At 43.9% G+C, this 25,804-nt stretch overlaps 1 protein-coding gene, 1 non-coding gene and 1 pseudogene across 5 annotated transcripts in view; 2 read left to right on the top strand and 1 right to left on the bottom strand.

Annotated features, from left to right (window-relative positions):
* The window catches only part of FHIT (fragile histidine triad diadenosine triphosphatase), a 1,434,147-nt gene that overhangs the window by 534,840 nt on the left and 873,503 nt on the right, over positions 1 to 25,804 (bottom strand). The gene's annotated exons all lie outside the window — the stretch shown is intronic.
* Positions 1 to 25,804, top strand: part of LOC100074193 — a 157,887-nt pseudogene that overhangs the window by 93,244 nt on the left and 38,839 nt on the right.
* On the top strand, positions 14,124 to 14,261 carry LOC114807056. The gene has a single exon (XR_003755109.1). It is a non-coding gene; the product is annotated as a small nucleolar RNA SNORA7 (small nucleolar RNA).

Here is a 25,804-nt window from a genome sequence, read left to right as displayed (position 1 = left end):
GTCAAGAGAAAAAGATGAGGAGAGAGGATGAAAAGGGGGAAAGGAAGGGCATAAGAAGGGGGAATATACAAGAAGTTGAAGGCAGTTTTGGGTCTGAGGGAGAAGGCAGAAAGGGAGAGAGGAGGGTACTGACCTTCCACTACCACATTGTTTCCTTTTCCTTTGCCATTGCCAGCCAAGTGGCAGGAGCCCTGGTACTGACTTCAAAAGGACTGGCAGCCTAGGCTAGCAGTTTTGGAGCTAGTAAACAGCTTTGGCTATTGGGAAGCCTGTGGGCTTTACACGGCAGTCACAGCTGTGCTGGAATTCCAGCATCCACCTCATCTCCTCCAGGCCGGCAGGGGTGGGTGGGGGAGGCTCGTGGTCACTGGGCTCCAGGGTGAGGATACTCCTCACCTCTGGCCAAGCCCCGAAGACCAGTGAAGACAAGGAAATTTTCAGACAGCAAGGATTGGCTGGCAGAGAGATTAAAAAATAGCAATACTATCTTGGTTTCATTTCTGGCCCCCTATTGGATAAGGTAATACCAAATTCATTAGAAAGCATAAAGACGACATCGGTGATATCACCAACTTCACCCATTAAATCTCAAATTTAATGTATTTATTTTCTGCACACAAAATCTTTCCTGTCAAAAAAAAAGACAGAGGAAATGTGGAGTAACTCACAAACAAGGAAACATAAATTTCGCCCTGGCACTCATGACTGCCTATAAACTACTAAATTATTCTTGTTTGGTTGCACTCTTATCACTGCCAATATCATCATCACATAGTATATTTGAGTGTTTCTCTCCACTCCCTGCCTCCAGCCACTGTTGTACATGGTCTGGGCTGAGCCCCAGGAAAATTGAAGTCAAGAACAGACCATCCAACCAAATGCATATCATCTTGGTTCCAGTTTCAAAACCAAGTTGAGCTGTGATGACTCTTAAATAAGTAAATGCTTCACAGGCTTGAAAAGTGAATATTGCAAATATAAAACTTCTGACACTAAAGCCTTTAAATGTGATTTTCAAGGAGTCTAATGTACAAAGTACATTTTTAAAGTATTCAACATATGGTACTTTAGCATTTTATAAGCACTGTCAATTAATCTTGTTCTCAAAACCTAGGACACAGGCAGGATTACACTCACTGTACCAATAAGGAAACTTGGGTGCAAACAAGTTAATTGACCTGCCCAAAGCCACAAAGCAAGTCAGTTAGCCGAGCTGGGATGAGCACACTTAAATTCCTGATTCTGAAGTCCCAAGGTTAGACCACTAGATCATCCAGGCACTTAAGTCTTTCAAGGCTGATAGAGGAGGAAGAAACAAGGTTATTTTCATTTCCTAAGAGACCACTGCAAAGTTATAATGAATCAAACAACGCAAGGAACCACAATTCAAACTACTACCACTGGTCGTGCCTTTCAGTGGACCCTGAAGCTTCCAAGCATCCTTTGTAAGAAAACCTCCAAGCATTCTACACAAAAGTGAATTGAACCAGTCTCCCAGAGACAGTACGTTGTGTGACTGGAATGAATAAAAGAGACCCATGCAATTACTGCCAGTCCTGGTGCAAGAAGAACTGTAGATCACTGCTACTGCTGTACAGGTCTTTCCATTCTCCCTAGGGCATGCAGTGAAACAGCCCATTCAGCTTTTTTCACCACAGCACTGGGGAATGATTCCATGGACTTTGTCCACTCACCTCTGCCCACAAACGATAAATCTCACTGGGCTTTAGTGCTTGGGATTGGGGGGCATCATGCTACTATGCCTCTACAGGTCAAGTCTTAGGTCTGGCCAAAAGAACCTATTGTCCATGCAAGAGGAAGCTTGCCATCTTGCTGTCAACCGGGAAGCATTGCAGGGTCCATTGTTGGCAGGGAATGTGTCTACCAACTCTGTTTTGTTGTAATCTCCCACGCATTTAGTACAGTGCTCTGCACACAGTAAGAGCTCAATAAATACCATTGATTGATTGATTGCTTGACTGGAACAATAGGAAGAGTCCAAATGTGCAAAAACACCAGGGTTCCTCTAGATACAAATTCAAAGGCAGCCCATTCTGTTATTGTGCCCGTGAGCCTTTCACATTCCTCATCAATGGACTGAAGTCAGTTACCATGAAGTCTTCTACACGGTTCTGATGATAGATAAATCAAATGGATTCTCCTCCTAGGCACAACAGGAATTAAAATTGCATTAGTCCTCTGCAACTTTAGATCTGGGAATGCAAGTGTTTTGTTGAATTTTTCCAAATAAAGTTGAGACAAGATGAAATACTGCCTAGAAGATCATTCTGAGACTCCCTGGGTCCAGCACAGTACTTGGACAAAAATCAAATGCATTTTATTTATGGTATGTCACTAACTTTCATCAAAAAATTATCATATGTTCAGTCACAAATGGTTATTGTAAAGTCTTTATTAACCTAAGTGCATATAAAAATTGTGAATCCTTAATACAAAGCAGTATTTGACTTTTAAATTTCATTTTAAGCTTGGCCTGTTCACTTGGAATGTGATTACAGAGTAAATTAAAAAGTAATCACATGTGAATTACATTTCCTCATGAATGTAATGACTTCAGGAGACTGATTAATGTTAAGCAGTGCCTGTCCTACCTCATGCATACCTTCCCAGGTGAGATGTGCAAGATAGCTGTCGTGATTTGATTTAATTTCCTTTCCCTGGTATTCCAGGGAGAAATGCTGAACAGATACAGATTCAGTGCGATCATTAGATCTGTATATGTTCAACTCTTTTGTCTGCCCAAGCACCATCTGCAAAATGCTATCACTGACAGTTTATGGTTGTGAGCAAGACCTTTGGGAGCCATCTAGTTTGTGTACCATTTTCTAAGTAAGGGACTTTCTTTGTAAATTATTTATATTTTGATGGAATGATTCAGGAGAGATACTCAAAAAAAATCCATTTGTACTGGTAAGAGAGCAACAAATGAAACTCTATGCATAATCTAAGACATTATCACGGAAGAGAATAACATTAAAACCATAAATTAAATACGAAATATGTGGCCAAGATCAAGATTGGAAAAAGATTTCATTGGTAGGTTATAAAGAACATAGCAATTCAAAGTACTCACTTGCTTCTGGAAAGTTCAGTAAAAAGTATTCTTTCTGAAGGGAATTCACTTTTAGACCATGTTGGTCTTAGCAGTAAAGAGTGGCCTTGTGTTTCAGTGTGCCCTTTATGCTAGTCAAATGATTTCCAGTGAATTGGGTGCTTTGAAGGTGATTTCACTGAATATAGCTCATTTTCAAACTTGTAAGCTCCCTTCCATTTGGAATCAATCATATTTATTAAGCACTTACTGTGAGCAAAGCACTGTACTGTTTGGTAGAATGCAATATAACAGAGTTGATAGACACATTAGAGCCTACAGGGGGAGACGGTCATTAATGTAAATAAATAGATTATGGATAGGTATTTAAGAGCTGTGGAGCCTGGCACATAGTAAGGGCTTAAAAATTACCATAATAATAATAATGATAATAATGAAGGGTGTTTATCCAAGTGAAAGGGCTAATAATTATAGCAATAATAATTGTGGTATTTGTTTAATGCCTACTATGTGCCAGGCACTGTACTAAGCACTGGGGTGAATACAAGCAAGTCTGATTGGACACCATCCCTGTCCCACATGGGGCTCACAGTTTTAATCCCCATTTTACAGATGAGGGAATTTAGGCCCTGAGAAGTGAAGTGACTTGCCCAAGGCCACATAACAGACAAGTGGCGGAGCCGGAATTAGAACCCATGACCTTCTGACACCCAGGCCCTTGCTCTCTCCACTACCCCATCCATGCTGCTTCTCCATAATGATCATGGTATTTGTTAGGCACTTACTATGTGCTAAGCACTGTTCTAAGTGCTGGGGTAGATACGAGTTAATCAGGTTGGACACAGTCACTTTCCCACATGGGGCTCATGCTCTTATCCCCATTTTGCAGATGAGGCAACTGAGGCACAGAGAAGTTAAGTGATTTGACCAAGGTCACAAAGCAGACTTATGGCAGAGGCAGGATTAATAATAATGTTGGTATTTGTTAAGCGCTTACTATGTGCCGAGCACTGTTCTAAGCGCTGGGGTAGATACAGGGGAATCAGGTTGTCCCACGAGGGGCTCACAGTCTTAATCCCCATTTTACAGATGAGGTAACTGAGGCACCGAGAAGTTAAGTGACTTGCTCAAAGTCACACAGCTGACAAGTGGCCAAGCCGGGATTCGAACCCATGACCTCTGACTCCAAAGCCCGTGCTCTTTCCACTGAGCCACGCTAACCCAGGTCCTTCCCATGCTCTCTCTACTAGGCCTACATACAAGGGAGTGGAAGAAAAGTGGAGAAACAGCATGGTCTAGTGGATAAAGAATGGGCCCAGGAATCAGGAGGACCTGGGTTCTAATTCTGGCTCCACTACTTGTCTGTTTTGTGGCCTTGGGCAAATCACTTCGCTTTTCTGTGCCTCAGTCACCTCATATGTAAAATGGGGATTAAGACTGTGAGCCCCATGTGGGACAGGGACTGTGCCCAACTGAATGCCTTATATCTATCCCAACACTTAGTACAGTGTCTGGCATGTAGTAAGCACAAAAAAAATACCATTAAAAAAAGAAAAGAAAAACAGGAAATGAAGGCCTAGTCACTAGTTGGGGAAGTCCTCTAATTGTAACTCTACCTAGGAACTGTCTATACCACCTTCCAGGACAAGTCAGAAATCCTGGACCAGAATTTCCCAATATGCTTGATAGATACACATGTAAAGATTTAGTTTGAGGTAACCCGGCTTCAGTGGCTACCAAAATACTCAAACTCCAGAGACATTCGCATTTCTCTTGCCATCCTCTCTTGCCAGCCTTCCCTCTGCCTGGAACTCCCTTTCCCTTCACTTCCTGCAGCTCTCCCCATCTTCAAAGCCCTTCTGAAGGCCTTCCCTGATTAATCTCTCATATGCCCACATTGTTTCCCCTCCTAATATCTCATCTGTAGTTCCACATCACCTAAGCATTATGTACATCATATCATTACACTCTACTGCTACCTCCTACTTGCAATTCATTTTAGTGTCTGTCTACCCATATAGGTGGTAAATTCCTTCAGGACTGGGATTAGCAGATCCTTGAGGACAGGCATAGATCATGTCTACTAACTCTACATACTCTTCCAAGCACTTAGAACAGATAAGGGCTCAATACATACTGTTTGAAGCAAAAAGTAACTGTCTTAATCCTCTACAGCCATCTATCCCTATAAAGATTACTATATGGGATATGTATTGGATAGTACATATCACTATCTTGGGACTTTTAATTTAGAGTTTCTAAAAGAAAATGACTATTTTCAAGGAGGCCTTTTTTGGAGTGTGAGCCCCTTGAGAGACAGGGATCATATCTAATCCCCACCTTGTAGTCATTTTCAGTGTTTAGCCCAGTACTCTTCACATAGTAAAGCACTGAATACTATTATTACCAGAGATGCAACATGGCTTAGTGGAAAGAGCGCGGGCTTGGGAGTCAGAGGATGTGGGTTCTAATCCCGCCTCTGCCACTTGTCTGCTGTGTGACCTTGGGCAAGTCACTTAACTTCTCTGTGTCTCAGTTACCTCATCAGTATAATGGGGAGTAAAAGTATGAGCCCCATGGGGGTCAACCTGATTACCCTGTATCCAACCCAGTGCTTAGAACAGTGCTTGGCACATAGTAAGTGCTTAACAAATACCATCATTATTACTGTTATTACTATTAAGTTTTTACTGCATTCGATAGTGTGTGCTTGAAATGGAACAATCTTAACATTTTTACATTTAAAAGATACATAAATGTGTATGAAGGATTTATTTCCTTTTAGAGCTTCAATATAACAACATGTGTAAATCTCCTCCATGCTTGAAAATACCAAGTTACAATCACACTTCTGTCTCTTTCTGTCCAGTAAGATTGCTTGTGTGGCCCCCAGGTCCCTAACCCACCACTTCCCTGTAATATCATTAAGCAGTATGGCTCCTGTTCATATGCTTTTCATTTAGTGTATTTCTGACAACAGCATACTTGTGGAATTGCAGCCAACCCCTCCCTGCTCCCTCTGGTGTCTGGCACTGCAACAATGTCCCCAACCTTGTTTTGAAATGTCACACTGGAAACTATCACAATTTACCAAAATGGCTGACTGAGCTATTAGGTACCAAACAGGCACCACATGAGGATAATCAGAAAACATGTTTGGGGATAAATACCGAAATACCAGGTAAGATACAAACAATACATGTTTTTTAAATTATTAATCTCTTCTTACATCAGTGAGTTCTGACCACTATGGAAAATGTGTTAGCCAAGTCGATAATTTTGGATCCTCAAAAGGTAATTTTGGATCCTCAAAAGGTAATTTTGCTACTTTAATTCAATAGGCTGTTTCTAATACTAAGTCAAAGCATAACCCCCTCCTCTAGTCTTTCCTGAGGAATCCTAAAGTTAGCCCTCTCCCACGTACTGTGCGTTCACAAAAATTTGGATGCTACAATGTGCTGCTGTGAAAAGACACTTTTCACAAAAGGCATTCAGTTCCTTATAGAAGTACAATCCTTACCTTCAGATTTGCTAATATGCTAAAGACTCCTGAGTTGATCCATGAAGCTAGTGAGGTATACTGCTGCCCTAGCTAACATTCCATCATATCATACAGCTAGAAATTAATTGGCACTAATTCACTTGTTCACAGTTGTACAGGAGATGTAACTAATAAACAGCAGCCATGGCTGCCTGATTACAAATATGTAATTCATTCTGGGAAAGGCTATTATAAAATAACAATCCAATGCAATCTCAGCAGGTGTCACTGTAGTCAGTAGAACATATCACAGCAAAAACACATTGCATCTTTTTACCAGCAGCCTCTATTTGCCCAGTGTATTGTGATACCAGTCCAAGAACCAGAGAGCACTGGACTTTTAGGGTTGCAAAAAGAAAGATTCTACCTATCATCTAGTCTAAACCCTTTTCTTTAGACAAGATGGCAGTTAATCTGTGTCAGAGACATGGACTCTATCATGCTTTTAAATACATGCAGCAAAATTCCTTCCCTATTTCCATGTAGTCCTTTATGTTTACTTGACCTCTGTCTGATACAATTGCACTGGACTAGTGAATCCAGAGTCCCTAGCCTGACTTAAAAGATTTTTTAAATAGGAACATAAAGAAACCTATAAAACTTGCATTACAAATTCAGAAAGTATGTGAAGAATCACAGACTTCCTGTAATGAACAGCTTCATCAAAGCTTTCCTACAAAATATATTTCCAGCAATAAAAAATAAAATCAATACCCAACAACTAAGAGATATGTCACTTAAAGATGTAAGCTGCTAGGCATAGCCTCTCACATTTCCACTTCAACAAAGTTTGTACAGAGCCCCCCATAGGGCCCTGTTGGTTTTTTCCATTGCTTATAGATGGAAGGCAGTTGATTATCATTCAATCATATTTTGAGTGTTTATTGTGTGCAAATCACTGTACTAAGTGCTTGGGAGAGTACAATATAACAGTTAAATCTGCGCTTTCCTCTCCTTCCAAACTGCTACCACGTTAATCCAATCACTTATCCTATCCCACCTTAAATATTGTATCGGCCTCCTTGTTGACCTCCCTACCTCCTGTCTCTCCCCACTCTAGTCCATACTTCACTTTGATGCCCAGATCATTTTTCTGCAAAAACATTAAATCCATGTTTCCCCACTCCTCAAGAATCTGCAGTGGTTGCCCATCCACCTCTGCATCAAAAAGAAACACCTTGCCATCAGTTTTAAAGCACAGATTGATCAGATTGAAATCAAGCCAAAGTGTCAAAAAAAAAAAGGTTTAAAGGACTGGAAACACTGTGAAAATTAGGTCTTCAGTGGAAAAATAAAGACTGACATAGACTGTAGACTGACATCTGCAAAACACTACGTCCCCAGGACAAGCAAACAACCACTGAAACTTGACACTGGTAAATTTAGAAGAAATGAAGGGAAGTACTTCACTCAGAAGATGGTAAATTTATATAACTTGTTAGAGCAGTTAGTTGTAGAAGCTGCAAATAGCAGATTCAAGAGAGATTTGGGTGATTTAATGGACAAGAAGCCATAAAGAGAAGTCCATAGTAGAAGCAACATGGGTTAGTGAAAAGAAAAGGGGCTTGGGAATCAGAGGACGTGGGTTCTAATCCCAGCTCTACCACTTGTCTGCTGTGTGACCTTGGGCAACTCACTTAACTTCTCTATGCCTTGGTTACCTCATCTGTAAAATGGGGATTAAGACTGTATGCCCCACGTGGAGCCATTACCACATGGGCTCGGGATCTATGCTCCCCCGGGGGTGAGTTTTAGACCGCCAGTCCCCCTCTTCCCAACCGAATCAGCCACCACATGGACTTGGGAGCTCTCCTCCCAGGCAGCGGTTTCTTGGACTGCCTGCCCCCCATTTCCAGGCTAGCTCTTTAGCAGCCTTTTTGGCCACCGACCGCCGACTTTAGCTGCTTTTTGGCCACCGACCGCCGACTCATCTACGCCGGGACCGCCTCTCTCTCCCGGGAAGTTGTGCCTTGTCAACGCCCGAACCCTCGGAGCCATCACCACGTGGGCTGGGGACCTCTGCTCCCCTGGGGCGCAGCCTTGGAGCGCCCGGTCCCGATTCCTGACAAGCCCCCCGCTTCGCCTGCCACTCACCGACTCATCTGCACCTCCTCCGCCTCCCCTGGGGAGCTGGGCCTTGGACAGCCCGGACCTGCGCCCGCCTCATCCTTTCCCAACCTGGACCTCCGCACCCCTGCTCGGGAACTCCGACACTAAAGATCTTCGCCCCCACAGACCCCCAGCCACCAGTTCCCATTCTACCCCCCTGCTCGGGCCCAGGGACACTGCGCTCCCCTTCTCGACCCTGGGGACATTGTGCCCCCCTGCTCGGGCCTGGGGACATTGTGCTCCCCTGCTCGGCCCTGGGGACACTGTGTCCCCCAGGGACATTGTGTCCCCCCGCTTGGGGGCCCGGGGACATTGTGCTCCCCAACCGCCCGCCCCCCCCACTCTGCCTGAAGCGGCCATTTTGGGAAGGCCTCACTCCCTCTTCCCCCTTGAGGTGATTCATCTCCCCTGCCCCTGCCCCAGGTGACGATGTCCTTGTTCTCACCGTGTTACCTTACCTTAGCCGCCACCTACGCCCACAACCACCCCCCCGGACAACCTCAGGGCCCCCGCCGCCACCTCTGAGACATTTGGTCATGAGCTCCTGGACTCTCTCGGCCGCTAGCCGCTTGACTTTGAGTCTGATCGGGTCGGGTCGGGTCGACCCCCGACCCTGGTCATCGCCTGCTTATTAACACTATTGTATTGTATCATACTGTACCATGTTGCTATATTACCAATTTCGCTTGTTATTATTTATTGTTGTCAGTGCTGCCACTCACCACTCTGGCCTCACCAGCCGCTTGACTTTGAGTTTGATCAGGTCGGCCCTTAATCAAGCCTACCCGCGACCCTGGTCATTGCCCGCTTATTAACACTACTGTATTGTATCATACTGTATCATGTTGCTATATTACCGATTTGGTTTGTTACTGTTCATTGTTGTCAGTGCTGCCACCCCCCTCTCTGGCCTCACCATGTTACTCCTCCCCACTCCTCCCACCCGCCCCTTCCTATCCTCCCCTTCCCCTTCCCCTCTCTCGCTCAGCTCTTTCCCGCTCTCTCTTCTGCCTCCTCCCCCCTCCCCTCCCCCGCCCTAGAACCCCACTTTACCAGCGCTACCCCTCTTCCCCCTCCCCCTACTCTCCCCCGCACCAAACCCCCTCCTCACCCCCTTCCCTCTTCCCCACCCACGCCCCATCCCAGTCCTCCTGTCCCACCGCTACCCCTCATCCCGCTCTCCCCGTCCAGGGCCCCGCCACCTTCCTCCCATCCAAACCCTCCCCTCACCCCGCTCTTCCCCCCCGCCCCTTGCACCCACAGCTACTTTCAAGTGTGGCCTCTGGAACCCCTGCTCCATTACAGGTAAACTACCTTTCAACCATGACCTATTCCTCTCCCGCTCTCTCCTCCTCCTCGCCCTTTCAGAAACGTGGCTCACTCCCGAAGACACGGTCTCTGCCGTTGCTCTCTCCAGTGAAGGCCTCTCCTTCTCCCACTCCCCCAGACTCACCGGTAAGGGAGGAGGCGTCAGCTTCCTCCTTTCACCCCGTTGCCGCTTCCGCACTATCCCTCCTCCCCCCTCCCTCTCCTTCCCCCTCCCTCTCCTTCCCCTCCTTCGAAGCCCATATCATTCGCCTCTACCACCCCCTCCAGATACTTGTCGCTGTCATCTACTGCCCTCCTGGTCCCGCCTCCGACTTCTTCAACCACCTAGACCCCTTTCTCACCTTCCTTCTCTCCTTCTCTCTGCCCACTCTGATCCTCGGAGACTTCAACATCCATATGGATGTACCCGATGACTCCTCTGCTGCCCACCTGCTATCCCTCCTCGACTCTGCCGACCTCCTGCTCCACCATACCGCACCCATTCACCGACTCGGTCTCACCCTCGATCTCGTCATCTCCTACCGCTGCACTATCTCCTCCCTCACCAACTCTGAAATCCCTCTCTCTGACCATAACCTTCTCACCTGCCTCATCTCTCACACTCCCTCCCCCTGCAAATCTTCGCTACTGCCCCACAGAGACCTCCGCTCTCTTGATCCCATCCGTCTTTTCAAAAGCATCTTTCCTCACCTTGCCGCCCTGTCCTCACTTACCACTCTCGATGATCAGGTCTCCTCTCTCAACTCCACCCTCTCTAGTCATCTCAACTCTCTCGCCCCCCTTTCCCTCCGCCGCTCTCGCTCCACTAACCCACAGCCCTGGATCACCTCCTCCGTCCGCCTCCTACGCTGTTATGCTTGAGCTGCCGAGTGCTGCTGGCGAAAGTCCAAGCACCAAGCCGACCTCACACACTTCAAATTTATCCTTTCCTGCCTTAACTCTGCCCTCTCCTCCGCCAGGCAAAACTTCTTCTCCTCCCTCATCGACACCCATGCCCGTCACCCCCGCCGATTGTTCCGGACCTTTAACTCTCTCCTTAGGCCCCCTGTTCCTCCCCCTCCCCTATCTCTCACCCCCAATGATCTGGCCACCTACTTCATCACAAAAATCAACACAATCAGGTCTGAGCTCCCCAAGTCACCCCTCCCCCTCTCCCCTCCTCCCCCCTCCTCCCCACCAACCCTCTCCCCTACATTTCCATCCTTCCCTCCAGAATCCTCAGAGATCTCCTCCCTCCTCGCAAGTGCCACCCCCTCCACCTGCGCCTTGGACCCCATTCCCTCTCACCTTATTAAAACCATCGCCCCTGCCCTCCTACCTTCCTTAACTTCTATTTTTAACCACTCAATCTCCAAGGGCTCCTTCCCCGCTGCCTTCAAACATGCCCAGGTCTCCCCCATCCTAAAAAAAACCCTCTCTCAACCCCACTTCCCCTTCCAGTTATTGCCCTATCTCCCTACTACCCTTCCTTTCCAAAATCCTGGAACGAGTCGTCTACAATCGCTGCTTAGAATTCTTTAACTCCCATACTCTGCTGGACCCCCTCCAATCTGGCTTCCGCCCCCTCCACTCTACCGAGACTGCTCTAAGGTCACCCATGACCTCCTTCTTGCCAAATCCAATGGCTCCTACTCTATTCTAATCCTCCTTGACCTCGCTGCTGCCTTTGACACTGTCGACCATGCCCTCCTCCTCACCTTATGTTACCTTGGCTTCACGGACTCCGTCCTCTCCTGATGCTCCTCTTATCTCTCTGGCCGGTCATTCTCGGTCTCCTTCACAGGCGCCTCCTCCCCCTCCCATCCTTTAACTGTTGGAGTTCCTCAGGGGTCAGTTCTTGGCCCTCTTCTGTTCTCCATTTACACTCACTCCCTTGGTGAACTCATTCGCTCTCATGGCTTTGACTACCCTCTCTACGCAGATGACATGCAGATCTACATCTCTGCCCCTGTCCTCTCCCCCTCCCTTCAGGCTCGCATCTCCTCCTGCCTCCAGGATGTCTCCACCTGGATGTCGGCCCGCCACCTAAAACTTAACATGAGCAAGACTGAGCTCCTCATCTTCCCTCCCAAGCCCGGTCCTCTCCCAGACTTCCCTATCACCGTGGATGTCATGACCATCCTTCCCATCTCTCAGGCCCACAATCTCGGTGTCATCTTTGACTCGTCTCTCTCGTTCACCCCACATATCCTTTCGCTACCAAGACCTGCCGGTTTCACCTTTACAATATCGCCAAGATCCGCCCTTTCCTCTCCACCCAAACGGCTACCTTACTGCTAGGGCTCTCGTTATATCCCGGCTAGACTACTGTGTCAGCCTTCTCTCTGATCTCCCTTCCTCCTCTCTCGCCCCGCTCCAGTCTATTCTTCACTCCGCTGCCCGGCTCATCTTCCTGCAGAAACGCTCTGGGCATGTCACTCCCCTTCTTAAACACCTCCAGTGGTTGCCCATCAATCTCTGCTCCAAACAAAAACTCCTCACTCTAGGCTTCAAAGCTCTCCATCACCTTGCCCCTTCCTACCTCTCCTCCCTTCTCTCTTTCTACTGCCCACCCCGCATGCTCCGCTCCTCTGACGCCCACCTCCTCACTGTCCCTCGGTCTCGCCTATCCCGCCATCGACCCCTGGGCCACATCCTCCCGCGGTCCTGGAATGCCCTCCCTCCTCACCTCCGCCAGGCTAATTCTCTTCCCCTCTTCAAAACCCTACTTAAAACTCACCTTGTCCAAGAGGCCTTCCCAGACTGAGCTCCCCTTCTCCCTCTACTCCCTCTACCGCCCCCCTTCACCTCTCCACAGCTTAACTTTCTTTTCCCCCATCTCCCTCTGCTCCTCCCCCTCTCCCTTCCCATCCCCTCAGCAATGTACTCGTCTGCTCAACTGTATATATTTACTTTACCCTATTTATTTTGTTAATGAAATGTACATCTCCTTGATTCTATTTAGTTGCCATTGTTTTTACGAGGTGTTCTTCCCCTTGACTTTATTTATTGCCATTGTTCTTCTCTGTCTGTCTCCCCCGATTAGATTCTAAGCCCGTCAAATGGCAGGGACTGTCTCTATCTGTTGCCGACTTGTTCATTCCAAACGCTTAGTACAGTGCTCTGCACATAGTAAGCGCTCAATAAATACTATTGAATGAATGAATGAACGTGGAACAACCTGATGATCTTGTATCTACCCCAGTGCTTAGAACAGTGCTTGGCATGTAGTAAGTGCTTAACAAATACCATTATTATTTAAACAGCATGGCTTAGTGGACAGAGGATAGGCCTGGGAGTAAGAACATCATGGGTTCTAATCCTGGCTCTGCCACTTGTCTGCTGTGTGGCCTTGGGCAAGTCATTTCACTTCTCTGGGGCTCAGTTCCCTCATCTGTAAAATGGGGATTGAGAATGTGAGTCCCACATGGGACAGGGACTGTGTCCAACCTGATTACCTTGTATGTACCCCGTGCTTAGAACAGTGCTTGGCACATGGTAAGTGTTTAACGAATACCATAATTATAGAAACAGCATGGCTTAGTGGAAAGAGAAAGGGTTTGGAGTCAGAGGTCATGCATTCCAATCCCGGCTCTGCCACTTGTCAGCTCTGTGACTTTGGGCAAGTTACTTAAGTTCTCTGTGCTTCAGTTACCTCATCTGTAAAATGGGGATTAAGACTGTGAGCCCCACCTGCGACAACCTGATAACCCTATATTCCCCCCAGCTGTTGAAGAGTGCTTGGCACATAGTAAGCACCATAATTATTATTATTATTATTATTGAGTTACTAAATGAAAGGTTATGGGTGCAGAGGGAAAAATTAGGGATATTAAATGCTATTTCTCTAAACATTAGGATGAGTGTCAATGGGGAAGCATTGTAGCCTAGTGAAAAGAACACAGGCCTGGGAGTCAATGGGCTTGGGTTCTAATTCTAGCTCTGCCACTTGTCTGCTGTGGGACCTTGTTCACTTTTCTGTGCCTCAGTTTCCTCAACTGTAAAATGGGGATTCAATACTTCTCCCTCCTACTTAGACTGTGAGCCCCCTGTAGGACATGGGCTAATTTACTTGTATCTACCCCAGCACTCTCCCTCTCAGGGTCATACCTGGAGAGTTTCCAGTACTCTACCAGTCTCGGCTATGGGAGGGAGAGTCAAGCAGAGGCATACCCATTCCATTCCTAGCTTGTGCAGGGGCTAGTGAGTGGAAGGCAATCTGCTACAAGTCAAAACTCACCCATACTGGGCAACAGCGGCATGGGGGCAAGTCAAGGGCAGAGACTCGAGTTTACTGCTCAGAAGGTGGCAATGGCAAACCACTTCTGTATTTTTACCAAGAAAAGTCTATGGATACACTACCAGAATGATTGCAGATGGAGAGCAAGGCATTCTGGGAGAGATGTGTCCGTGGTGTCGCTATGAGTCGGAAACGACTTGACAGTATAAGACAAGACAAGATCCCAGCACTCAGAACTGTACATAACACATAGTAAGTGCTTATCAAATACCAAATAAAAAGTAGGGTAGCCATCATATGACTTCTCCAAGCCACATGTCATTTTTGAGATGAGTAATGGGCTGGATAAACTATTGTTCTGACACAGTAATAGTATTATTCATATTCTAATGGCTTTTGGCCACCTTATCAAGAAGTTGAAAGGTCTGCTGGCCATAACTGATAGTAAAATTGTTTTCAGGTCATTCTAAAATAAAAGGTCTCAAAGCAAAATATGGGTTCCAAGATTAAGCTAATCTATCCAGGACTGGAACCATAGAAAGTCATCTTGTAGCGACCTCAGGACAGTAAAATCAGTAAATTATTACTCGAGTGCACTAAATTGGATCTTAGGAACCTAAAATAATAATACACCTTTATGTCTAACTTTAATGGCTTACTCACCCAGTTGGACAAGACCCCATCATCCGAACTATAGCAACATGCAGCTAAAATACACTGTTGGTTTGGTGCTAGCATTTTGCATTTTCTATGATCAATAAAGATCTATAGGAGTTAAATTTCATCTGAACTTATACCTCAGAACTCTGAGACAGTCAAGGCAGACAAGTGCTTTGCAGAAATGAATTTGATCAATCACAAATTGCAGCTTCAGTCCAAGATTAGCATAATGCACTGAAATAATGCAGAACAGGTAGGCAGTTCTGCCACTGAAATATAAAACTTGAGGGGAAAATTAAAGATTAAGACAAGTCTTTCTAGGTGAGCAGACTGCCTTTCAGTTGGTTGCTTTATTTAGTATCCTTTTTTTAATGCTACCAAAGTCTGTTTTCAAAAAAAATTAACTACAAATATTACATGCCATGTGGCATCCAATTCACAAGATGGGTTACTGAAACAGAAAGAAAGGATAACACTCAAAATTGTGCAACTCACCTAAAAGATGTTAAGGGCATTCTTGGCAGGTGGTCAGAACACTTGCGTAAGCTCAGTAGAACAACATTAGTAGGTCACCAAGGCCCAGATAGTCTTCTACTAGGACCTCTTTTAGCCAACATGGATTGAAATATAGCTATACACAAAGCCAGTCCTGCAGCTTACCAGCTAATGAGTGGAAAAGTCCTAGGAAAGATAGTTTTTATTAATTGAGATTGAAAAGGTTCCTAGCCCTACCAAGTCACATAAACTGCACACACTGTGTGGAGGAATCTGGAAAAGTCCTGTGATTTTGCAAGATATAATAAAGACATGCAGATCATCCCAATCTTTGCAGAAGGTGGACCCCATAATTTATAACTATCATGGGATATCATCATTGCCCATATCTAGAGAGACACCAATAGGCATCACTCTGAACTGTCTCTTTACTTTCATCCCTGACAAATGGTGACAAAATCTCAATCTCAAGCAATGTTTTTCTGGCTTTTTCCTGCATAGAAACAACACACTGCAATTCTTTGACATTTCAAAACTTTTTATACCACCAATGGACATGCACTATAGACTATAATGGGAAAATTTCACTGTCCACTTTAATTTGTAACCATTTTCAAACATCATGATACATGAAGGGTCATATTTCCAATGGTGACCTGCTATGAGAAGCCTTTGCTATAAAAACAGGACTGAAACAAGGCTGTACCCTGACACCATTATTATTCATTCTGTTCCATACAGTGGTCAAATAAACTACAGCAAATACCACTGAGGGAATAATAATAATAATGCTATTTGGCTCAGTGGAAAGAGCCCGGGCTTGGGAGTCAGAGGTCATGGGTTCGAATCCCGGCTCTGCCACTTGTCAGCTGTGTGATTGTGAGCAAGTGATTTAACTTCTCTGTGCCTCAGTTACCTCATCTGTAAAATGGGGATTAACTGAGAGCCTCACATGGGACAACCTGATTACCCTGTATCTACCCCAGCGCTTAGAACAGTGCTCTGCACATAGTAAGCGCTTAACAAATACCAAAATTATTATTATTATTTGGTAAGCTCTTGCTATGTGCTAAGCACTGTTCTAAGTGCTGGGGTAGATACAAGGTAATTGGGTTGTAGTCTTAATCCCCATTTTACAGATGAAGTATCTGAGGCACAGAGAAGTTAAGTGACTTGCCCACAGTCACACAGCTGACAAGTGGCAGAGCCAGATTAGAACCCATGATCTCTGACTACGTTTCTGCACAGATGGAAAACTACTTGTGTCAGCTAAATGCAAAACCAAAAGCATCTAAATACCTTCTTTAGAAATTATTAAATTCTGATGACTGTGCCTTCTTGGATGGTAGTGAAGGAAATCTACTGAGTAACTGCCAAGTTTTCAGCAGCAGCAAAGAAATCCAGTCTATCAATGTGATCACAACAGGACTCGTCTATCAACTTGCACCTTCTCATTACCACAAAAAAATCTTAATGCCGTCCCAGATGGAGCAAAGCTGAAACGAGGAAAGAAGTTCACTCACCTTGACAGCCCTCTCACTGACAATGCTGTCACTGATGGTGAAATTACCATTAGGATCCAGAAAGAGGCAGAATCTTTCAAATACTTGTACAGCCAAATTGAGAGACAGAATAGAAAAGTGTCACAAAGCTAAAGGTATGCAACACTGGAGTAGTCAGCATGGTTCTGCTCTATGGGGCAATAACTGGACATATAAAAACATTTGTTTATTTCATATAAGATGCTTGAAAATTTCCTATCAACTGGCAAGACCAAGCTTTCATTCATTCATTCATTCATTCAATAGTATTTATTGAGCACTTACTATGTGCAGAGCACTGTACTAAGTGCTTGGAATATACAAATCGGCAACAGATAGAGACAGTCCCTGCCCATTGACAGGCTTACAGTCTAATCATGAGAGTGCTGGATCTAGCAACATTGTAGATGGCTCTGCCTAGAAATGTCTACCACTTGAAGACTCAAGGCTTCACGCCGGACCACGAAAGATTTGAAGACTGACTCAAAGGCACCCTCACAAAAGTGTGAAGTCAACATGGCCCTTTGGGAGGATGCAAAGAAACAGCAGATGATAGGCACTGATACATTACTGTGTCAAAATTCTAGAAACAGGTCATTTGGTAGAAGGGGGGCAGAGAATGGAAGAAACTGAAGATAAGGGTTCATGTAGATAAGGCAATAGAGCTCAGTCCACATGCAGAAAGTAATGTGGGGTGAAGATTGATTTTGTCAGTCACATGCAGCCTCACTGATTCATGCAATATTGAACACCATATTTGGATTTGCCCAGTAATCATCATGTTCTATGCCAGAGCCATCAATTACCATTAAGTCAAGTAAGCTCCTCCTATAGACTGTAAACTCAATGTGGCAGAGAAAATGTCTGCCAGCTCTGTTATTTTTTATTCTGAGTATACACTCTTCACATAGAAAAACTCAATAAATGATTGATTGATTTTGTTTTTTAACGGCATTTGGTAAATGCTTACTCTGTGCCAGGCACTGTACTAAGTGATGGGGTAGATACAAACTAATCAGGTTGGATTAAGTCTGTGTCCCACATGGGGCTCACAGTCTTAATTCCCACTTTACAGATGAGGGAACTGAGGCACAGAGAAGTTGTGACTTGCCCAAGATCACACAGCAGCATCAAACACTCCTTATCATTGATTTTAAAGTACTCAATCACCTTGCCCGCTCCTACCTCACCTTGCTACTCTCCTGCTACAAACCAACCTGCACACTTGGGTCCTCTAATGCTAACCTTTTCACTATGCCTTGATCTCATCTATCTTGCCACCAAACCCTCTGGTCTGGAACATCCTCCAACCTCAAATCCAACAATTAATTACCCTCTCCTCCTTCAAAGCCTTATTGAAGGCACATCTCCTCCAAGAGGCCTTCCCTAAGCCCCCCTTTCTTCTTCTCTCACTCCCTTCTGTGTCACCCTGACTTGCTCCCTTTGTTCTGCTCCCCTCCCAGTCCCACAGCACTTGTACATATCTGTAATTTATTTATATAAATGTCAGTTTTTCCAACTCTAGACTGTAAACTCATTATGGGCTGGGAATATGTCCGTTTACTGTTGTATTGTACTCTCCCAAGCACTTACTGTGTGCAGAGCACTGTACTAAGTGTTCAATGAATATGACTGAATGAATGAATGAGTGGCAGAGCCGGGATTAAACCCAGCTCCTTCTGACTCCTAGGCTCATGCACTATCCACTAGGCCATGCTGATTCTCTGATTGATATGTGATTTATATTAACTGTTCCATTAGGGCCTCATGCTCCATACATGATATCAAAATGGCAAGACAGTATCACAAATAATACTAGGATTTTTGGTAATGACCAATGTTTACTTCATTTACAAGTCTCCCTTGTCAATTATCCTTTTTCAAACTGTAGTTTTGAGCATAATACACTTAATATCCTGAACGTCATTTTGGCTACCATAATATACAATTTTGAGTATCCACAGTTTTGCACTACCATTCCTGAGACACTCTGCTCTGTGCTTTGTACTCTTATGCATCAAGGGCTCATTAGTATTACATAGGGAATGTATTATAATACCAAAATTTAAACAGTTACTGTAGCATTCATAACAATGAAGCTATTGTGACATCTTGTAAACTGAATGGCATTATAAATAACAGTACTTTAAGGTAAGTGAAAATGATTTTTACACATTACATGTTCCTTTAGTATATTTATTATGCTTAGTGCAGGCTTAGAGGTCTTTTTTTAAAAAAAAACAAAAAAAACCACCTCAAACATTCTTGAATTTCATGGAGTTGCTTACCCACTGGGTCCCCATAAGCTTTTTGCTTTAACCAATCACATTTATGCCAACTGTGGGTGCTCTAGGGAATCTCACTGGCCCAGTGGGGAAGGGAAGCTAAATTTCTCTCTCCCCAGTCCAGTCTATTCTTCATTCCGCTGTCCGGCTCATCTTCCTGCAGAAACGCTCTAGGCATGTCACTCCCTTCTTAAAAACCTACAGTGGTTGCCTATCAACCTCCGCACAAAACAAAAACTTCTCACTCTAGGCTTCAAGGCTCTCCATCACCTTGCCCCTTCCTACCTCTCCTCCCTTCTTTCTACTGCCCACCCCGCACGCTCTGCTCCTCTGCCGCCCACCTGCTCACTGTCCCCCGTTCTCGCCTATCCCACCGTCGACCCCTGGGCCACGTCCTCCCGCGGTCCTGGAACGCCCTCCCTCCTCACCTCCGCCAAACTAATTCTCTTTCCCTCTTCAAAACCCTACTGAAAGCTCACCTCCTCCAAGAGGCCTTCCCAGACTGAGCTCCCCTTTTCCCTCTGCTCCCTCTACCCCCCCACCTCTCTGCAGCTAAACCCTCTTCTCCCCCCTTTCCCTCTGCTCCTCCCCCTCTCCCATCCCATCCCCTCAGCACTGTACTCATCTGCTCAACTGTATATATCTTCATTACCCTATTTATTTTGTTAATGAGATGTACATCACCTTGATTCTATTTATTTGCTACTGTTTTAATGAGATGTTCTTCCCCTTGATTCTATTTATTGCCTTTGTTCTTGTTTGTCTGTCTTCCCGATTAGACTGTAAGCCTGTCAAAGGGCAGGGACTGTCTCTGTTACCGATTTGTACATTCCAAGTGCTTAGTACAGTGCTCTGCACATAGTAAGTGCTCAATAAATACTATTGAATGAATGAATGAATTTAAAACTCTGAATAGATCTCTAATCCCAACACACCTTAGTCATTTGAAATATTACTTGAACTGAGGGCAGAGGTAGACTCTAAAAAGGCCACTCTTGTGTAGGGATTCTTCTAGTCAGAAAGTTGAAACTATGCTACAAGAAAATGAAATAAGATAGGGAAAGGATGCTCTTTAGACTTTGATCAAACTTAGTACTACTGGTAGAGACTGTCCTGTTCAATAAAAGTATTTGCTCACATATGTTTTTGAAGACTATTTTCTGAAATACTTAACCAGCTCAATTGGACATCGCCTTGTGAGGCTTGCAGTTGTGGACCCTCAACCTTCCCCAAAAATAAATCAACCAAGGAGAAGGTGGAAAGATTTCCAAAACTTAAAAGGAATGGGTAAACCAATGTTAACTTGATCATTTTCAATCAATAATATTTATTGAGCACATACTGTGTGCGGAACAGTGTACTAAGCACTTCAGAAAGTATGATACAACAGAGTTGGTAGACATGTTCTCTCCCCACTAGGAGCTTACATTCTTGAGGGGGAGAGAGACATTAAAATAAATTATGAATATGTACATAAATGCTGTATGGCTGAAACTGGAGTGAATATCAAATTCTTAAAGGGTACAGATCCAGGTGCAAGGGCAATGCAGAAGGAAGAGGGAGCAGAGGAAATGAAGGCTTAGTTGAGAAAGGTATCCATTTCTCTTCTTCGTGATGTTTCTGAATATATACTGACAAAATATTGAAACTGGAAATATAAAATCCCATTGATTAAAAAACTCACATTCTTCAAAGTAAACTTGATATTCTCCCTGCTTACAGTTAAATTATTTTATGCTACAGCAAGCTTATGGAGAGTGAGGATTCTAACCACCAGTGGAGTGAAAGACAACTGGGGAAAGGCTTTGGAGATGTTTCTCAAATAAATGGATGTCAATCAGTGAATCAATCAATGATATTAACTGAGCCCTTACTATCTGCTGAGAACTGTACTAAACACTTGGGAGAGTACACCAGAGTTGATAGACATTTTCCCTCCCCACAATGAGCTTACAATCTAAAGGGGGAGACAGACATTGATATAACTTATAATATATAATCTATAGATTTGTACATACATATCATGCTCCCCTCCTATTTTTAGGGCTCCGTGAAAACTAGACTGAAATTCCCAAAGTAAGTGCCAGAACATTTCCAAACTTAGCCAGTGCACTACAGTGCAGTACAGCCTAGGACTTTACATTTTGCCTCAATACATAAATTTGATTGTTGAAAGTCATTTTTTTTTTACAAATGACCCCATTAAAAAACAGCTGGGAAATACTAAGTCATATATACTAATATTATTACTTTCATCAGGCATGTTAGAAACCTTTAGACAATCGGGGGAATGGCATCCTCTCTTCACAACTTTAATATAGTGATGGCATTTCTTGAGCAACAACTGATGGTTACTGTATTAAATACTTGCAACAGAAGCATAACACATATTCCCTGTTCACAAAATACTTACACTCTTTGATTAATGGTAATATAACATCCAATCAAAAAGTCAACTCTCAAAAGATGCTCTCCCAAAGAAACTCTAGGATTATGGAGAAAAGAAGGTATTGATCTTCATACCAAACTATCCCAGAAAGCACAAAGTTAGTTTTTATCAGCATAGCTTCACATGAGAAGAAAAGATGATGGTAGGGTGCCGAAAGGTTTATTTTATGGTAAACTGAAATGGCTTCACAGGTGTAGGAACCCATTTCAATTTACCATAAAAAAGACCTCTGGGTGCCCTACCATCATCTTTCCTCAGTGCCAAATAGGATTATCATCATTTTGCAATATCACCGGTTTGCCTGGCAAAGCCCTCCTAGATGAGCAGATAAATTGCCACTGAAAATGGATGAGGCAGCAAGATACTAAATGGTTTAAACTGTGTTAGTCACCCATCTAGCAACAAGGTGGTGGTGGTGGGGAAGAGAGATGTAGGACATTGTTCCTGCCCCTCCATCAACAACTTGGTATTTCCTTCCCAATCCCACCCCTTCACTCTGTCCTTCCGAGGAGACGCAGGGGCATGCACATCCCCTCTGTCTTCCAAGGGGTGGGAGCAATGGGGGCAGGAGGATATGGAGGGGAATTCCCCAAGTGAAGGCAGCAGACAAAACACCCTTCTGAGGAGCCAAGACACAGTGTTGGGAGGATTTTGGGGACTGACTCTCTTGCCTTTCCTCCTAGAGCTGGGATGCAGCATGGTGAGGCTCACTGGGGCATTCTATAACAAATAAAAATCGCTGGCCTGAAATTTATCCCTATCAGCAGTAATAACAACCAGCAATGGAGAAGAAAAAAATTGTGTGTGAGTGGCAGCTGTTCCAATTTATCAGAACCTGTCTGCAGGAACCAATCAGAGGATGTGGGTCACTTGCGGGTCACAAATCAACCTCTTCAACTGGGTGGAGGAGCGACCAGACACAGACACTCAGGCGCATCCATAATCCAATCAGAAGTATTTTAGGCAATTTGAACCCCTATTGTGTACCCAAATAAACAGTTTAAAGTTATAGTGAAGCACAATTTCAAACACCTGATAAACCAACAGACTGTTGTGAAATAGCAACCAACAGTCCAACTGAGCAGGTGGCCAATAGAAATGGAGTAGCTCTCTTTGATGTTGGGAAGATTGGGATACTGAAGTGCCAAAGAAAAAAGGGTGGGGACACATCTTTTGACCAAGGCCAAATGTGTTTTCTGAATATTGGAATTCTTATGTTTTTTTTTCCAACTGAACAACTCCTTGCTTTTATTTTCAGCAATGCTCTTTGTGGGTATCATTTTTCCAGAAGTGTATGCTAATGGACCGTCACAAGTCACTACTGGGTCAGTTGGGAGCAAGCGTCTTTCTGCTTGGGCTTTATTCATTTTGATCTGCTTTTGTTTTATCAGTCCATAACTCAATACACCAAAAACTGAACAAGTCATCCTCCCTCCCCTGTCTTCCCATCACTGTGGACTCAATCACCATTCTCCTTATGTCACAAGCCCATAACTTTGGAACTATCCTTGACTCATCTCTCTCTTTTAATATGCATTTTCAGTCAGTCAGTCAGTCACTAAATCCTGTTGGGTCTACCTTCATAACATCTCCAGAATCCACTCCATCTGAACCACCATCACATTGGTCCAAGTGCTTCTCATATCCCATCTTGAATACTACATCAGCCTTTTCTCTGATTTCCCTGCCTTGATAAGCAGCATGGAATAGAAGATAGAGCACAGTCTGGGGAGTCAGAAGGTCATAGTTTCTAATCCTGGCTCCGCCACTTCCCTGCTGTGTGACTTTGGGCAACTCACTTAACTTCTCTGTCTCTCGGGTACCTCATATGTAAAATGGCACATAGTAAGCACTTTACAAATACCATAATTATTATTCAGTGTCTCCCTTCCCCAGTTCATATTTCACTCTGCTGCCCAGATCACTTTTCTAAAACATCATTCTGCTAATGTTTTCCCACTCCTTCAAAATCTCCCATAACCACCATCCATCTCTGCATGAAGCAGAAACTCCTCACAATTGACTTTAAGGCATTTAATCGGCCTTCTCCTTCCGTTTATCCTCACTACACTTCCACTTCAAACTAGTCTGCACATTTGCTCCTCTAATACCAACCTACTCATTGTGCCTCATTCATCTCTCTAATCATCAACCTCTGACTCATGCCCTCTTTCCTGCCTGGAACTCTCTGCCCCATCACATCCAAGAGACTATCACTCTCCCCATCTTCAAAGTCCTACTAAAATTGAATCTCCTCCAGGCTGTTCCTTCCCTCCTTTTAGTAATCACTCATCTCCTCATCCTATTTTCCTTCCCTAATGCATATACTTGAGTATGCACCTCCTAAGTATCTAGGTACCCACCCCACTCCTCACTCCATAGCCTCTCTTTATACTTGATATCTTTATACTGCATATCTTTATACTTGATTGCTTCCCCTACCTGTAATTAATTTAAAGGCCTTTCTCTCCTGGTAGATTATAAACTTCTTGAAGGCAGGGATTGTCCTTATTTATTTTACTGTATTCTCTCTCCCAAGCACTTGGTATAGTGCTCTGCACACAGAAATTGACCAATATAGGCAGTAAGGGTTAATTGATTAAGACAGCGATGACCCACAAATGACAAATATATCTAGGCACCAAAGGGAAATTGCTGGTGGTGGATTGGGTGTGGTTGAAAAGACCTCATTTCCAGACAGGATTTCAATGTCAGTAGTGTCATCTTCAATTATTAAGGATAGTTTGGGAGAGGTGATGCTAAATAGCTTAGCCTATTTTGAGGGTGACAGATTAATCCAATTTAACTTGATTTCACAGACTAATCAATGAAGATGCACATTTTTAAACTAGCTTCCAAATTCACTAAGAAGAAATATGAATAATAAATTTACAGGTTGAGGGTCTAATTTGTCCAAACTTACAATAGTATTAAAACCAACAGCTTTTAGATATCCAGATCAGCTGACAAAGTTCAAATAAGCAAGATTTGCCTGAACTATGGTTTAAAGGACTATCTGTTGATTCGACAGATGATTCAACCTCATCAGAAAAATGATCTAGGACTGAGCTCAGAAGTATTAGGCCTATCTGACTATAGTAAAATATTGAGTTTTCAACAGTTGGCAAACACTGAAGGAATTAGATTATACTGTATAGTTCTTCCCAATAAGGCTTAAACTGGGATGGGGAGCTGGATGGGAGAGTCGGGGGAGAGGGAGAGTAAGGGAAATAATGTTACCTGCAGGTTGAAGAGATTGAAAATCAGTCATTTTAAATGCATTTAAACTTAATCTGTGCAAGAGAAATGCTGACAGTGAGAGAGGCATGACATGCCATCCTGATGATGTGTTAAACTGAAAAAATTTAGTGCCATGGCCAAAACTCTAACCTTATGAAACATTTTAATCACATTTTTATTGAAGAAGCTTATTAAGAAATGCAGGTACTGAGAACTTGACAAATCTTCCTGATGGTTTGCCAGGTCTGAGGTGAGCCAAGTGTACTCTAGAATCACCTATACTGAATTGTAAACTAATCTTATGAAATTAGGCATTAACATCTAAGCACAGGATGAAAGTCAAAATCCACAAGGAGAGCCGAGAAACAAACTTGTAAATGAATATACTATGGTGGAAGATGATTGAAAAACAGTTGAATTCTCTTTTAATCAAGGCATCATTCTTAATGAGCCCTTACTTTGTGCAGAGATTACATTATAAGAGTTGGTAGACACGTTCCCTGCCCACAACAAACTTACAGTCTCTGTATTAAATGTGCTAAGAATGCCTACTTGTCTATTTACACCATGCATTTTCTTGCTTTATATTCATTTAAAGGTAGAGGTATCTTTCTGTAGCTTTTCAAACTTCTATTATATTGTTCCTATAGATTTGTGTGCAAAAAAAGTTAAAAGGGTACAAGTCCAAGTGCAAGGGTGACGCAGAAGGGAGTGGAATAGAGGAAAAGGAGGCTTTGTTGGGATACGCCTCTTGGAGTTATTTTAATAAGCCTTGATATCTATTTGTCTGAAGACAGTGTCACCAAGATGAGGAAGCTACCTCAGATTTCTAGATAGACAGTGCTCTCCTTGCCCTTTAAATG

Source organism: Ornithorhynchus anatinus, chromosome X1 (genome assembly GCF_004115215.2).
Source record: "Ornithorhynchus anatinus isolate Pmale09 chromosome X1, mOrnAna1.pri.v4, whole genome shotgun sequence".
Classification (NCBI taxonomy): domain Eukaryota; kingdom Metazoa; phylum Chordata; class Mammalia; order Monotremata; family Ornithorhynchidae; genus Ornithorhynchus; species Ornithorhynchus anatinus.
Note: the sequence above shows the minus strand (reverse complement) of the source record. Positions and strands in the feature narration are given on the sequence as shown.